This window comes from Macaca nemestrina, chromosome 5, assembly GCF_043159975.1.
Source record: "Macaca nemestrina isolate mMacNem1 chromosome 5, mMacNem.hap1, whole genome shotgun sequence".
Lineage (NCBI taxonomy): Eukaryota > Metazoa > Chordata > Mammalia > Primates > Cercopithecidae > Macaca > Macaca nemestrina.
In genome coordinates, this window is record NC_092129.1 from 31,693,516 (window position 1) to 31,707,736 (window position 14,221).

General features: G+C 36.6%; 1 long non-coding RNA gene across 1 annotated transcript in view; it reads right to left on the reverse strand.

The window, feature by feature from the left end:
• LOC105465567 (uncharacterized) overlaps positions 1–14,221 on the reverse strand; it is a 102,936-nt gene that overhangs the window by 45,143 nt on the left and 43,572 nt on the right. The window contains exon 3 of the long non-coding RNA XR_977623.2: positions 11,573–11,670. This is a non-coding gene — a long non-coding RNA (uncharacterized lncRNA). The remainder of the gene's footprint in view (positions 1–11,572; positions 11,671–14,221) is intronic.

The window sequence follows — 14,221 nt, forward strand, 5'->3', positions numbered from 1 at the left end:
CCAACCAAAAAAAAGTCCAGGATCAGACGGATTCCCAGCCAAATTCTACCAGAGGTACAAAGAGGAGCTGGTACCATTCCTTCTGAAACTATTGCAATCAATAGAAACAGAGGGAATCCTCCCTAACTCATTTTATGGGACCAGCATCATCCTGATACCAAAGCCTGGCAGAGACATAACAAAAAACGATAATTTTAGACCAATTTTAGATGAACATTGATGCGAAAATCCTCACTGAAATACTGGCAAACTGAATCCAGCAGCACGCCAAAAAGCTTATCCACCACAATCAAGTCGGCTTCATCCATGGGATGCAAGACTGGTTCAACATACACAAATCAATAAAGGTAATCCATCACATAAACAGAACCAATGACAAAAATCACATGATTATCTCAACAGATGCAGGAAAGGCATTTGACAAAATTCAACAGCCCTTGATGCTATAAACTCTCAATAAACTAGATATTGATGGAACACTTCTCAAAATAATAAGAGCTATTTATGACAAACCCACAGCCAATATCATACTGAACAGGCAAAAACTGAAAGCATTACCTTTGAAAACTGGCACAAGACAGGGATGCCCTACAGTTCAACATACTACTGGAAGTTCTGGCCAGGGCAATCAGGAAAGAGAAAGAAATAAAGGGTATTCAATTAGGAAAAGAGGAATTCAAATTGTCCCTGTTTGCAGTGACATGATTGCATATTTAGAAAACCCCATCATCTCAGCCCAAAAACTCCTTAAGCTGATGAGCAACTTCAGCAAAGTGTCAGGATACAAAATCAATGTGCAAAAATCATAAGCATTCCTATACAACAAGAACAGACAAACAGCCAAATCATGAGTTAACTCTCCCATTCACAATTGCTACAAAGAGAATAAAATATCTAGGAATCCAACTTACAAAGGATGTGAAGGAACTCTTCAAGGAGAACTTCAAAACACTGCTCAGCGAAATAAAAGAGGGCACAAACAAATGGAAAAACATTCATGCTCATGGATAGGAAAAATAAATATCATGAAAACGGTCATACTGCTCAAGGTAATTTGTAGGTTCAAAGCCATCCATATCAAGCTACCAATGACTTTGTTCACAGAATTGGAAAAAACTACTTTAAGGTACTTATGGAACCAAAAAAGAGCCCATGTTGCCAAGACAATCCTAAGCCAAAAGAACAAAGCTGGAGGCATCAGGCTACCTGACTTCAAACTATACAACAAGGCTACAGTAACCAAAACAGCATGGTACTGGTACCAAAACAGAGATATAGACCAGTGGAACAGAACAGAGGCCACAGAAATAACATCACACATCTACAACCATCCAATCTTTGACAAACCTGACAAAAACCAGAAATGGGGAAAGGATTCCCTATTTAATAAATGGTGCTGGGAAAACTGACTAGCCATATGTAGAAAGCTGAAACGGGATCCCTTCCTTACACCTTATACAAAAATTAATTTAAGATGGATTAAAGACTTAAACATTAGACCTGAAACCATAAAAACCCTAGAAGAAAACCTAGGCGATACCATTCAGGACATAGACATGGGCAAGGACTTCATGACTAAAACACCAAAAGCAATGGCAACAAAAGCCAAAATAGACAAATGGGATCTAATTAAACCAAAGAGCCTCTGCACAGCAAAAGAAACTATCATCAGAGTGAACAGGCAACCTACAAAATGGGAAAAAATTTTTTGCAATCTACCCATCTGACAAAGGGCTAATATCCAGAATCTACAAAGATCTTAAAGAAATTTACAAGAAAAAAACAACTCCATCAAAAAGTGGGCAAAGGATATGAACAGACACTTCTCAAAACAAGACATTTATGCAGCCAACAGACACATGAAAAAATGCTCATCATCACTGGTCATCAGAGAAATGCAAATCCAAACCACAATGAGATACCATCTCACACCAATTAGAATGGCGATCCTTAAAAAGTCAGGAAATGACAGATACTGGAGAGGATGTGGAGAAATAGGAACACTTTTGTGCTGTTGGTGGGAGTATAAATTATTTCAACCATTGTGGAAGACAGTGTGGCAATTCTCAATGATCCAGAACTAGAAATACCATTTGACCCAGGAATCCCATTACTGGGTATATACCCAAAGGATTATAAATCATGCTACTATAAAGACACACGCACATTTATGTTTATTATGGGACTATTCACAATAGCAAAGACTTGGAACCAACCCAAATATCCATCAGTGGTAGACTGAATTAAGAAAATGTGGCACATGTACACCATGAATTACTATGTAGCCATAAAAAAGGATGAGTCCATGTCCCTTCCAGGGACATGGATGAAGCTGGAAATCATCATTCTGGGCAAACCATCACAAGAACAGAAAACCAAACACCTCATTTTCTCACTTGTAGGTGGGAATTGAACAATGAGAACACTTGGACACAGGGAGGGGAACATCACACACTTGGGCCTGTCGGGGTGTGGGGGGTGGGTGGATGGGTAACATTAGGAGAAATACCCAATGTAAATGACGAGTTAATGGGTGCAATAAACCTGCACGTTGTAACAAACCTGCACATTGTGCACATATACCCTAGAACTTAAAATACAATTTTTTAAAAATGCAGACAGGTTTTCAATTTCTTCTTGATTCAATAGTGGGAGGTCAGGTGTTTCCAGGAATGTATCCATTTCCTCTAGATTTTCTAGTTTGTTTGATAGAGGTATTCACAGTAGTCTGAGGAACTTTTGTATTTCTGTGAGATGGGTTGCAATGTCACTTTTGTCATTTTTTATTGTGCTTATTTGGATCTTCTCTATGTGTTACTTTGTTAATCTAACTAGTGGTTTATTGATTTTGTTTATCCTCTCAAACAACCAACTATTGATTACATTGATTCTTTGTGTGAATTTTTTTTTTTTTTTTTTTTTTTTTTTTTTTTTGGAGACAGAGTCTCACTCTGTCACCCAGGCTGGAGTGCAGTGGTGCAATCTTGGCTCACTGCAACCTCCATCTCCTGGGTTCAAGCGATTCTCTTGCCTCAGCCTCCCCAGTAGCTGGGATGACAGCCACCATCCACCATGCCTGGCTAATTTTTGTGTTTTTAGTAGTGACGAGGTTTCACCATGTTGACCAGGCTGGTCTTAAACTCCTGAACTCAGGTGGTCCACCCGCCTTGGCCTCCCAAAGTGCTGTCATTACAGGCATGAGCCACTGTGCCTGGCCAACTCTTTGTATGAATTTTTGGATCTCAATTGCATTCAGTTCTGCTCTGTTTTTAGTTATTTATTTTCTTCTGTTGTCTTTGGGGTTGGTTTTGTTTTTGTTCTTCTGGCTCTTTTAGGAGCGATGTTAGATGATTAACTTGAGATTTTTCTAACATTTTGAGGTAGGTGTTTTTGTGCTATAAACATGCCTCTTAACATTATTTTTATGACATCCTGAAGATTTGGGTATGTTGTAACTCTATTTTCATTTATTTCAAAGAATTTTTAAATTCCTTCCTTAACTTTATTGTTTACCCAAAAATCATTCAATAATGAGTTCTGAAATTGAAACAAGAAAAAAATACCTACCAACCAAAATTCATAGCTAAATTCTACCAGATGTGAAAAGAAGAGGTAGTACCAATTCTGCTAAACTAGTCTAAAAAAATGAGGAGGAACTTTTCCCCAACTCATTCTGTGAAGCCAGCATGACTATGATACCAAAACCTACCAAAAGCACAACAGCAATAAGAAACTAGCAACCAATGTCACTGAAGAACATAGACACAAAAGTCCTCAACTACATACTGGCAAACCAAAACCAGCAACATATCAAAAAGTTCAATTCACCACGATCAAGTTGGCTTTATTTCTGGGATACAAGGTTGGTTCAACATACACATATCAATAAATATAATTCACCACATAAACAAAATAAAAAGCAAAAGCCACATTATCATCAATAGATTTAGGAAAAGCTTTTGACAAAATCCAATCTCCATTCATCATGAAACCCTCAACAAACTAGGCATTGAAGGAATATATATCAAAATAATAAGAGCCATTTATGACAAGCCCACAGGCAATATCACGGTGAATGGACAAAAGGAACCCTTGAGAATTGGAACAAGACAAAAATGCTCACTTACCACTCTTTGGAAAGTTTCAGGATAAAAAGTCAATGTAAAAAAAATCAATAGCAATTCTATACATCAATAACATTCAAACTGAGAGCAAAATCAAGAATGCAACCCCATTTACCATAACCACACACACACACAGAGACACTTTTTGGTTAGAATACATCTAACTGAAAAGATCTCTATAAGGAGAACTACAAAACACTGCTGAAAGAAGTCATAGATTACACAAACAGATGGAAAAACATTCCGTGCTCCTCTTGGATTGGCAGAATCAATATCATTAAAATGACCATAATACTCAAAGTAGTCTAGTAATCTACAGAATCAACACAATTCCTATGAAACTACAAATGTCATTTTTCACAGAATTAGAAAAAAAGATTCTAAAATTCATATGGGGCCACAGAGGATTCCAAATAGCCAAAGCAATCCTAAGCAAAAAGAACAAAGCTAGAGACATCATATTACCTGTCTTCAAACTACACTCTCAGCCTACAGTAACCAAACAGCATGGTACAAAAATAGCACATAGACCAATGGAACAGAATAGAGAATCCAGAAGCAAAGCTACACACCTATGTCTATCTGATCATTGAAAAGGATGACAAATACAAGCAAAGGAGGAAGGACTCTCTTTTCAAAAAATAATGCTGTGATCGCTGGCTAGCCATATACAGAAGAATGAATCTAGATCTTTACCTTTCACCATATACAAAAATTAACTCAAGATGGATTAAAGATTTAAATGTAAGACTTCAAACTACAAGAATCCTAGAAGATAACCTAAGAAAAACCACTCTGGATATCAGTCTTGGCAAATAATTTATGATAAAGTTCTCAAAAACAATACACCAAAAAACAAAAATTACCAAATGGGACCTAATTAAACTAAAGAGCTTCTGCACACCAAAAGGAACTATCAACAGAGTAAACAGACAACGTACAGAATGGGAGAAAATATTCACAAACTATGCGTATGACAACAGTCTACTATCAGGAACTTACACAATTGAACAAGCAAAAACCAAATAACCCCATTAAAAAATTGGCAAAAGACATAAACTAACGCTTCTCAAAAGAAGACATACAAGCTACAAGTGGCCAGCAAACATGAAAAGAATGCTCTACATCACCAACCATCAGAGAAATGAAAATCCAAACCACAATGAGATACCATCTCACAGTAGTATGAGTAGCTTTTATTGAAATGTCAAAAAACAAAAGATGCTGGCAAAGCTGCAAACAAGCAGGAATGCTTATACACTGCTGGTGGGAATGTAAATTAGTTCAGCCTCTGCGGAAAGAAGTTTGGAAATTTCTCAAGGAACTTAAAACAAAACTACCATTCAACCCAGCAATCCCACTGCTAGGTATATATCCAAAAGAAAATAAATTGTTCTACCAAAAAGACATATGCACTTGTATGTTCATCACTGAGCTATTCATAATAGCAAAGACATAGAATCAACCTAGGTGCTCATCAGTGGTGAATTAAAGACAATGTAGTACATATATATCAGAGAACACTAGGCAGCCATGAAAAAGAATTAAATCATGTCCTTTGCAGCAACATGGATGCAGCTGGAGAGCATTACCCTAAGTGAATTAACACAAGAACAGAAAACCAAATGCCACATGTTCTCACTTACAAGTGGAAGGCAAACATTGGGTACTCATGGACATAAAGATGGCAACAATAGACACTGGGGGCTACTAATGAGGGGAGAGAAGGAGAGGGGTAAGTGTTGGAAAACCAATTATTGGGTATGATGCTAACTGTCTGGGTAATGGGATCAGTTGTACCCCAAACTTCAGCATCATGCAATATACCCATGAAAGAAACTGATAAATTGTACCCTCTGAATCTAAAGTAAAAGTTTAAATTATTAAAAAAAAAAACAGAAAATGCTGAAAGAGGGAAAATAAACCTTTCAGTATTCAGAATAGATGTGCTCAACTATTTGGGGGGACACAATCCTCCTCTTGGAGAAATATGTTTAAGTCACTATTTTATAAAAACCATCAAGTTTGGTTGCACAGTTCCTGCTTCCTAACAAAATACATGAAAACAGATAAGTACTAAAGAAAGAAACAATAAAACTATACAGTTTGGTACATGAGTCCTAGCTTGTAGCAGTGGATGACTGTTTAGCATAAAGACAAATATTCCTCAAGAAATTTAGAGAATCTCAGTGTATCACACTAGGTGATATTCATAAAGAAGATCACACTTACATGTGAAGCAAAAGAAGGATTGAACATACCATTGTTGGCTTGGAGGAGAGGGCTAAGTGTCAAAGAATGTGGGTAGCTTCTAGTAGCTGAGTGTGGCCACTGGCTTACAGTCAGCAAGAAAGAGAAACTGTAGTCCTACAATGACTTGGAATTATATTCTGCAAGCAGTAATGAACATTAAGGGCAGTATTTCCTCAGAACCTCAGACAACAACTCAGACCAGTAACACCTTGATTTTCATACCCTGTGTAAACACCTCTTAACATCCTAAGTAGGGAACCTAGCCAGGCTATGCCAGACTTCTGACCTATGAAACTGTGAGCTAAGAAATGCATATTGTTTTAGGCAACTGTGTTTGTAGTAATTTGTAAAGTGCAATAGAGAACTAATGTAACGCTGCTTTACATTCCCATGTGAACTTTTAAATTGGCTTGTCAATTTCTACAAAAAAGAAATCTGCTAAATTTTTGAATGAAATTGTGCATAATCAAAAGATACGTATGAAGAAGAATTGCCATCTTAACAATACTGAATCTTCTGACTCATCAACAGGAAATAGCTCTTCATTTATGTCAGCTTTCTTTACTTCCTCTCAATAATATTTTGTAGTTTCAAGAAACTTACTAGTCCTTGACATCGTTGGTCAGATTTATCCAAAGTATTTCATATTTAGTTGTAATTTTAAATTATATTTTAAAATTTCATTTTCTAATTGCTCATTGCTAGAATATAAAAGTACAACTGATTCTGTATATTGATCTTATATTCTGTACCCCTGATAAACTCACTTAGTTCTACAAGCATTTTTGTAGATTCTGTCAGATTTACTGCATGGACAATTATGTCAACTGAAAATAATGACAGGTATATTTCTGCCCCTCCAATCTGAAGGCCTTGTTTTGTTTTGTTTTGCCTGAATATACCAGATATAACCTCTACTATAGTTGAATAGAAGTGGTAAGAACAGACACTTTTTTTTGTTTCTTATCTTAGGCAAAAAGGATTCAGTATTTCACCATTAAGTATAGTGTTAGTTGTAGGCTTTTTGAAAATTATCTTTATCAGGTTAAAGTAGTTTACTTCGATCCCAAGTTTCTGAGTGTTTTATGAGGAATGAATGTTGAACTTTGTCAAATGCTTTTTCTGCATCTTTTGACGTGTCTATTTTTTTCTCTTGTAGCTTGTTAATGTGGTGAATCATTTTATCACAAATTAATTAAAATCTCAGGCTTGCTCTCAAACTGGAGCATTATTTTAGAGTCTTCAAAACTAAGAGTGATGTACACTTAGATTAGAATCTCCTTTTCAGTCACAGTTTCCTCAGGGAATTTAAAGACATGCTTACAAGCTATTCTTTAGGCTCCATTAAGACCTTCTGAGTGTTTGCCACCCTGGCAAAGTGGCAGCTGTGGGTAGGGAGGCTATAGAAGTAATCAGTAAAGATAATGGAGAATGGTACTATTTTGAGTGTCATATTCCTTAAGTTTTAAAGTACTATTTTGAATAAAATCAAAGATATAATGTTAATAAGATTCAAAATGAAGTTTGTGAAATAGGCAAAATAATTGAAGTTGTTTAACATATAATATGTTTAATATCATCACACGGTGCAGAATCAGGTGTCAAGGTTTGGTTTCTCTGAAATGGATAAATGTTTTGATGCTGAATATGAGATTTTTAAAAGGAATGATCAGAGAGTGCAAGCTGCTTTATGACTGACTTTGTTTTTCTGATGTGGTCTTCAGCAGTAAATCAACTATACATTGAAAATGTGAAACAAATCATCTTCCAGGATGGAAAATCACACAAAGCGGTTATCATTGGTAGAGAAATGAATAAAAGATAAAGTTAATTCAATGGTATATTTTATCAGCCTCCCCCTCTCCAAATCAACAAATATAATGTGGTTTAAAAATTGAAATTGACATTGTGGAATTTAGGTAGGGTTTTTTTGTTTGTTTGTTGTTGTTGTTTTGTTTTGTTTTTGTTTTTGAGACAGAGTCTTGCTCTGTCATCCAGGCTGGAGTGCAGTGGTACAATCAGCTCACTGCAACCTCCGCCTCCCAGATTAAGCAAGTCTCATGCCTCAGCCTCTCGAGCAGCTGGAATTACAGGCACACACCATCATGCCCAGCTAATTGTTATAGTTTCAGTAGAGACAGGGTTTCACCATGTTGCCTAGGTGGGTCTCGAGCTCCTGGCCTCAAGTGATCCACCAACCTGGACCTCTCAAGGTGCTGGGATTACAGGTGTGAGCCACCACACCTGGCTGGAATTTGGGTAGTTTTTATTCCAGTATCAATAATTATTGTTCATTTAAACAGTACATATCCAAGTCCACCCTAGAATCCATTTGATTAAGTTTGCCTTAGTTGTTACGTGTTTGAGGGAGTTCCAGTGAAGTCTTCGTAGACTGTTCATACCTTCTCTGTTCTCTTCAATCACAACAGACTGAATTTTTGTTTCACATGAAGCAGCCAGTCTATTCTATCTGAAATGCATCTGTATTAGTTAGGGTTCTCTAAATGGACAGAACTTAGTAGGATATATATGTATATAAAGGGGAGTTTGTTAGGAGAATTGACTCACATGACCAAAAGGTGAAGTCCCACAATAGGCCATCTGCAAGCTGAGGAGCAAGGAAGCCACTGCAAGTCCCAAAACCTCCAAGTAGGGAAGCCGATGGTGCAACCTTCAATTTGTGGCCGAAGGCCTGAGAGCCCCAGGCAAACCACTGGTGTAAGTCCAAGAGTCTAAAAGCTGAAGAACTTGGAGTTTGATGTTTGAGGGAGGAAGCATCCAGCACAAGAGAAAGATGAAGGCTAGAAGACTCAGCAAATCAAATCTCTTTCCACTTTCTTCTGCCTGCTTTATTTTAGCCACACTAGCAGTTGATTAGATGGGGCCTACCCAGACTGAGGATGGGTTTGCCTCTCCCAGTCCACTGACTCAAGTGTTAATCTCCTTTGGCAACACCTTCACAGATACACCCAGGAACAATACTTTGCATCCTTCAATCCAGTTAAGTTGACACTCAATATTAAACATCACTGCATCTAAGTTGTTATCATCTTATTCAGATTTTTTCTATTCGCCACAGAATGAAGGCCAAAGCAATTAGTTTTACATCCAGGATTCTTTGGAACTTGCTACTGAACTACCTTTCCTATATTACTTTCCAAGCTTTTCCCATTAATAACCCAAAATGCTAGCCACGTTTGAAAACTTAATACATCTTTTAATAACTTCACATTTTTCACAGCTTTGATTCTGTTCTCTTTTCCTGGATTTTATCTATTGTCCATCATTTTATGCTAAAAATATCTCCAGATTGCAGATACTAGCTCAAACGGTATGTCCTCCAAACTCTACCTGATGATTTTTAAAGAGAATTATCAAAATGTTCATTTGAACCACCTTGTCTTTGACCATTACAGGTGGAGTACGCCTTATCCAAAATGCTTGAAACCAGAAGTGTTTCAGATTTCTTTTTTTTTTCTTTTTTTGGATTTTGGAATAATTGCTTTTACATACCTAAGCCTAAATATGACATACATTTATGTTTTATATACACCTTATATACATAGCCTAATGTATTTTTATATGTTTTAAATAATTTTGTGCATGAAACAGAATTTGTACACATTGAGCCATCAGAAACCATAGGTGTCACCACCTCAGCCGCACATGTGGACAGTCTATGGTTGTCTGGCATCACAGTCTGTAGTTGTTTGTATCAGCTCTTAAACAACAGCAACAACAATCAACAGCACTTTCAATCTCTGTGTATGATACTGTGTTTTGATTAAAAGTTTACATTGTATTTGATTTTTTAGATAAGAATAAACACCAGAAACAGCTGAGGGACGGAGAAGTGCCAAGAGGTCCTGTAGGAATGAGGAGGCATTTGGCTGGATGGCTTTTTAAAATGCTTCCCACAGTCATCTGCCTCATTAGCAATGGTCTTTATCTTAGAAGTGTCTCTTTGATTTTATAAATTGACACGATTTCTTGTTATGTTATAATATATTGTATTAGTCTATTCTCATGCTGCTAATAAAGACATACTAGAGGCTGGGTAATTTATAAGGAAAAAGGTTTAATGAACTCATAATTCCATGTGGCTGAGGAGGCTTCACAATGATAGTGGAAGGCAAATGAGGAGCAAAGTCACAGCTTAACATGGTGGCAAGCAAGAGAGCTTGTGGAGGGGAACTCTCACTTATAAAACCATCAGATCTCATGAGACTTACTCACTACCACAAGAATAGTATGGAGAAAACTGCCCCATGATTCAATTATCCTTACCTGGCCCCACCTTTGACACCTGGGGATTATTACAATTCAAGGTAAGATTTGGGTGGGGACACAGCCAACCCATATCATATATGCTGCTCCAGTCCTTCAAAAAGTCAAGCACACATTTTCACTATGTCATCTATAGACACTTTTTCTGCAGTGTTAACATCATCTTCATCTTCACTATTATCATGATCCCCTTTATTCAGAATCATTTATCCTCCTTCACTGTCAGTCAGTAAATGAAAACTTGGAGACTCATTATCAATATTAAAAACATATTTAATATATACTTCTTCCATCTTACAGAAAGGTTATGAAGGTCAGGCATCATTTTTTTTTTCTCACTTGACATATGGAATCCTTGAAAACCACCACCTTGTTCATCATCCATCTCTGAATATTGTCACAGGCCAGAGGTTGTGCAAGGCATGCACAACTGTGTCTTTATTCATGTGTTCCAAGTACTGGCAATAGCATCTTTCAGACTAAACTCCTTTTGAAAACATTCACACGCATGCCTCTGTTCATGCTCCTAACAGACTGTTCAAAAAAGTGTTGTTATTTTTTAATATTTGCCCTTTATTTATCTATCAAACATACCCTTGTTCTATGTTTGAATGAATGAAGTCCAAATGGGGAAAAGTGCATGGCATAAACATTTTTCATGAAAACTTCAGCTACAGAATGAACAGAACTGTTGTCAAGGACTAATAAAATCTTGCAGTTGTCATATAGTCCAGCTTCCCTGCATTAAGCATGAGTCACTGGTACAAAATGTTGGTTAAACCAATTGGAAAATATGTCCCTGGTGATTTATGCCTTTCTGGCACCATAATAGTGAACTAGTCTGAAATTTGCTTCTTGAAAACAGCAAGGGTCCCAATTTTTGTCTATCATAAAAAGTTTATACTTACACATGCCTGCCACATTAGCACATCTCCACACAGTTATTCTGTCCTCGACATCCTCAATTCCTATAGGGGCTGTCTTATCAGTTGCAGTCAATATCTTTCTGGAACAATAATGTCAAAACAGTTTTGTTTTGTCAGCATTATAGAGTTGGTATGGCATCAGATTTTCATCAGCAATGACCTTTGCAAACTCGTCAGTGAATTTCTCCACTACTTCATGATCAACAGATGTTTTATAACCAGAAATCTTGAAAAATTTAATGGCACATCTTTTCTGAAATTTCTGCAACCACTCTATTAAATATTTATAGTTCCTTTCAATTGTAAGTTCATCAGGACAGATCTTTGCTTGTTCCATGATTAGCATAACATTAAGTGGTATGTGTTCACTGCGATACTGATGGATTCTCTCTTCCAATAAAAGACCGAGATCTTCATTTCTAGCTTTATGCAGTGTTTCCATTTTTCATTAACTTTGTCCATCATTTTCAGCATAGAGTTTCAACAATGTATACTTTTTTTCTTCAGGCCATATATGGTAATAATTCTAATACTATCCTCTTTGTATGATGTTTCACACTTATACCACTGTCCAATTTCTAGAACAACTTGACTTTCTGTGATATAAATAAATATAAATTCTTCCTCTTTTTTTAGCCTCTTTTTTACCATAGTAATAGCTGCAGGTCTGTTTGACATTTTCAACAGTATCTTTACACCCAGAACAGAGAATAAGCAAAAAACCCACAGTGAATCATGTACATAGGGCTTGGCTCCATGTGGCACATCGTAGTAACCCGCCATGGGCACATCCAGCCTCCGCATGTACCTTTTTTTTTTTTTTTTACCCTTTGTTGACATACTTGCAAAGGGGAATCTGGCTATACAAGGAAAAGATGTATCAAAACTGAAGGGGGTTGGGGGGGTAATTTTTCCCTTGGAAGCACTGAATATACTGTGCATTATGTGCCTTCATTTTGACAACAACCCATCCCATAAGGTCAGGTGTGGAATTTTCCACTTGCAGCATCATCATGTCTCTCAAAAAGTTTTATATTTTGGAGCATTTTAAAATTTGCATTTCTGGATTAGGAATGCTCTCTCTCTCTCTCTCTCTCTCTATATATATATATATATATATATACACACACACACGTATACACACACAGATCATAATACATGTATATTATAGCTAATGGAATATATACAGTGTGGTGGTTAATACTGATTGTCAACTTGATTTGATTGAGGGATACGAAGTGTTAATCCTGGGTGTGTCTGTGAGGGTGTTGCCAAAAGAGATGAACATTTGAGTCAGTGAGCTGGGGAAGGCAGATCCACCCTTAATCTGGTGGGGACAATATAATCAGCTTCCAGCCAATATAAAGCAGGCAGAAAAACATGAAAAGGAGAGACAGGCCTAACCTCCCAGCCTACATCTTTCTCCCATGCTGGATGCCTTCTGCCCTCGAACATCGGACTCCAAGTTCTTTGGTTTTGGGACTCAGACTGGCTCTCTTTGCCTCTCACCTTGCAGGCAGCCTATAGTGGAACCCTGTGATCGTGTAAGTTAATACTCAATAAACTACTATAAATATATATAGTATATAAATATATATATTTAATAAACTCCTATATATATATATGTGTGTGTGTGTGTGTGTGTGTGTATCCTATTAGTTCTATCCCTCTAAGAGAACCCTGACTAATACAAACAGCTAACGAAAAACAACATGTTTTCCATTAGTTTGTTGTTTTCCATTAGCTCATTGAGGGCAGAGACAATTTCTGACTTACTTCATTCAGGAGACTGTCTAAAATAAGACTTGCAGGTAGTTAAATACAATTAATGTTGCTGGATGAATGTATAATTGAATATCTAGTACAAGAGTTTCTAGATTTTTATATAAATCAATTTATCTCTAGGAATAAATTTTACAAAATATATGCAAGACCTGTAAAAAATTGTGAAGCTCTATTAATAGATAACAAAGAAACTTCAGATTGTCTCCAAGATGGCATGATTTAGCCGCCCATCCTAAAACAACCCTAAAACCTGGACAAAAGTACATAAAAAAAGCATTTTTAAAGGCACAAACATCAGGCAAAGAATGATGAAAAAAAGCAAACTTTAAATATAGATAGTCCAGCAAATAAAAATAATCGTATTCGGAAAAAAAATCACTATTTTGCAACCTCTAATGAATTAATGGAGTGAAAGGAGATAATAGGCACCTCTGTCAGGTCTTGTCCCTCAAAATAATTTAATAAATTGAATCTCAATCTAATCAAGCTTCTAAATCTAAAGGGCAATTTATAGAAAATACAGAGGATATAGGGACACATGAAATAACACAACAAGAATATAATCAGCAAACTGCAGACTGGTAAACCCTGGGGAAAAAAAAAAGAAAAGAAATGGAGGAGAAACAAACTAAAAATTACTTCAAGGCAAATCAACCAATCAGACTTTACTTGCATCTGACCCAAACAAAACACCAAGCATTAAGTGACATCTATGTGAGATTTGAAGCTTTTATGATATTCAGGACTTACAGTTGGTGTTTTGGTGTTTATAATGTGACTGTAGTTATTTTTTTAAATGAGTTCCTTTCTTTCAGATACACATACTAATATATGTGAAAGTAGATG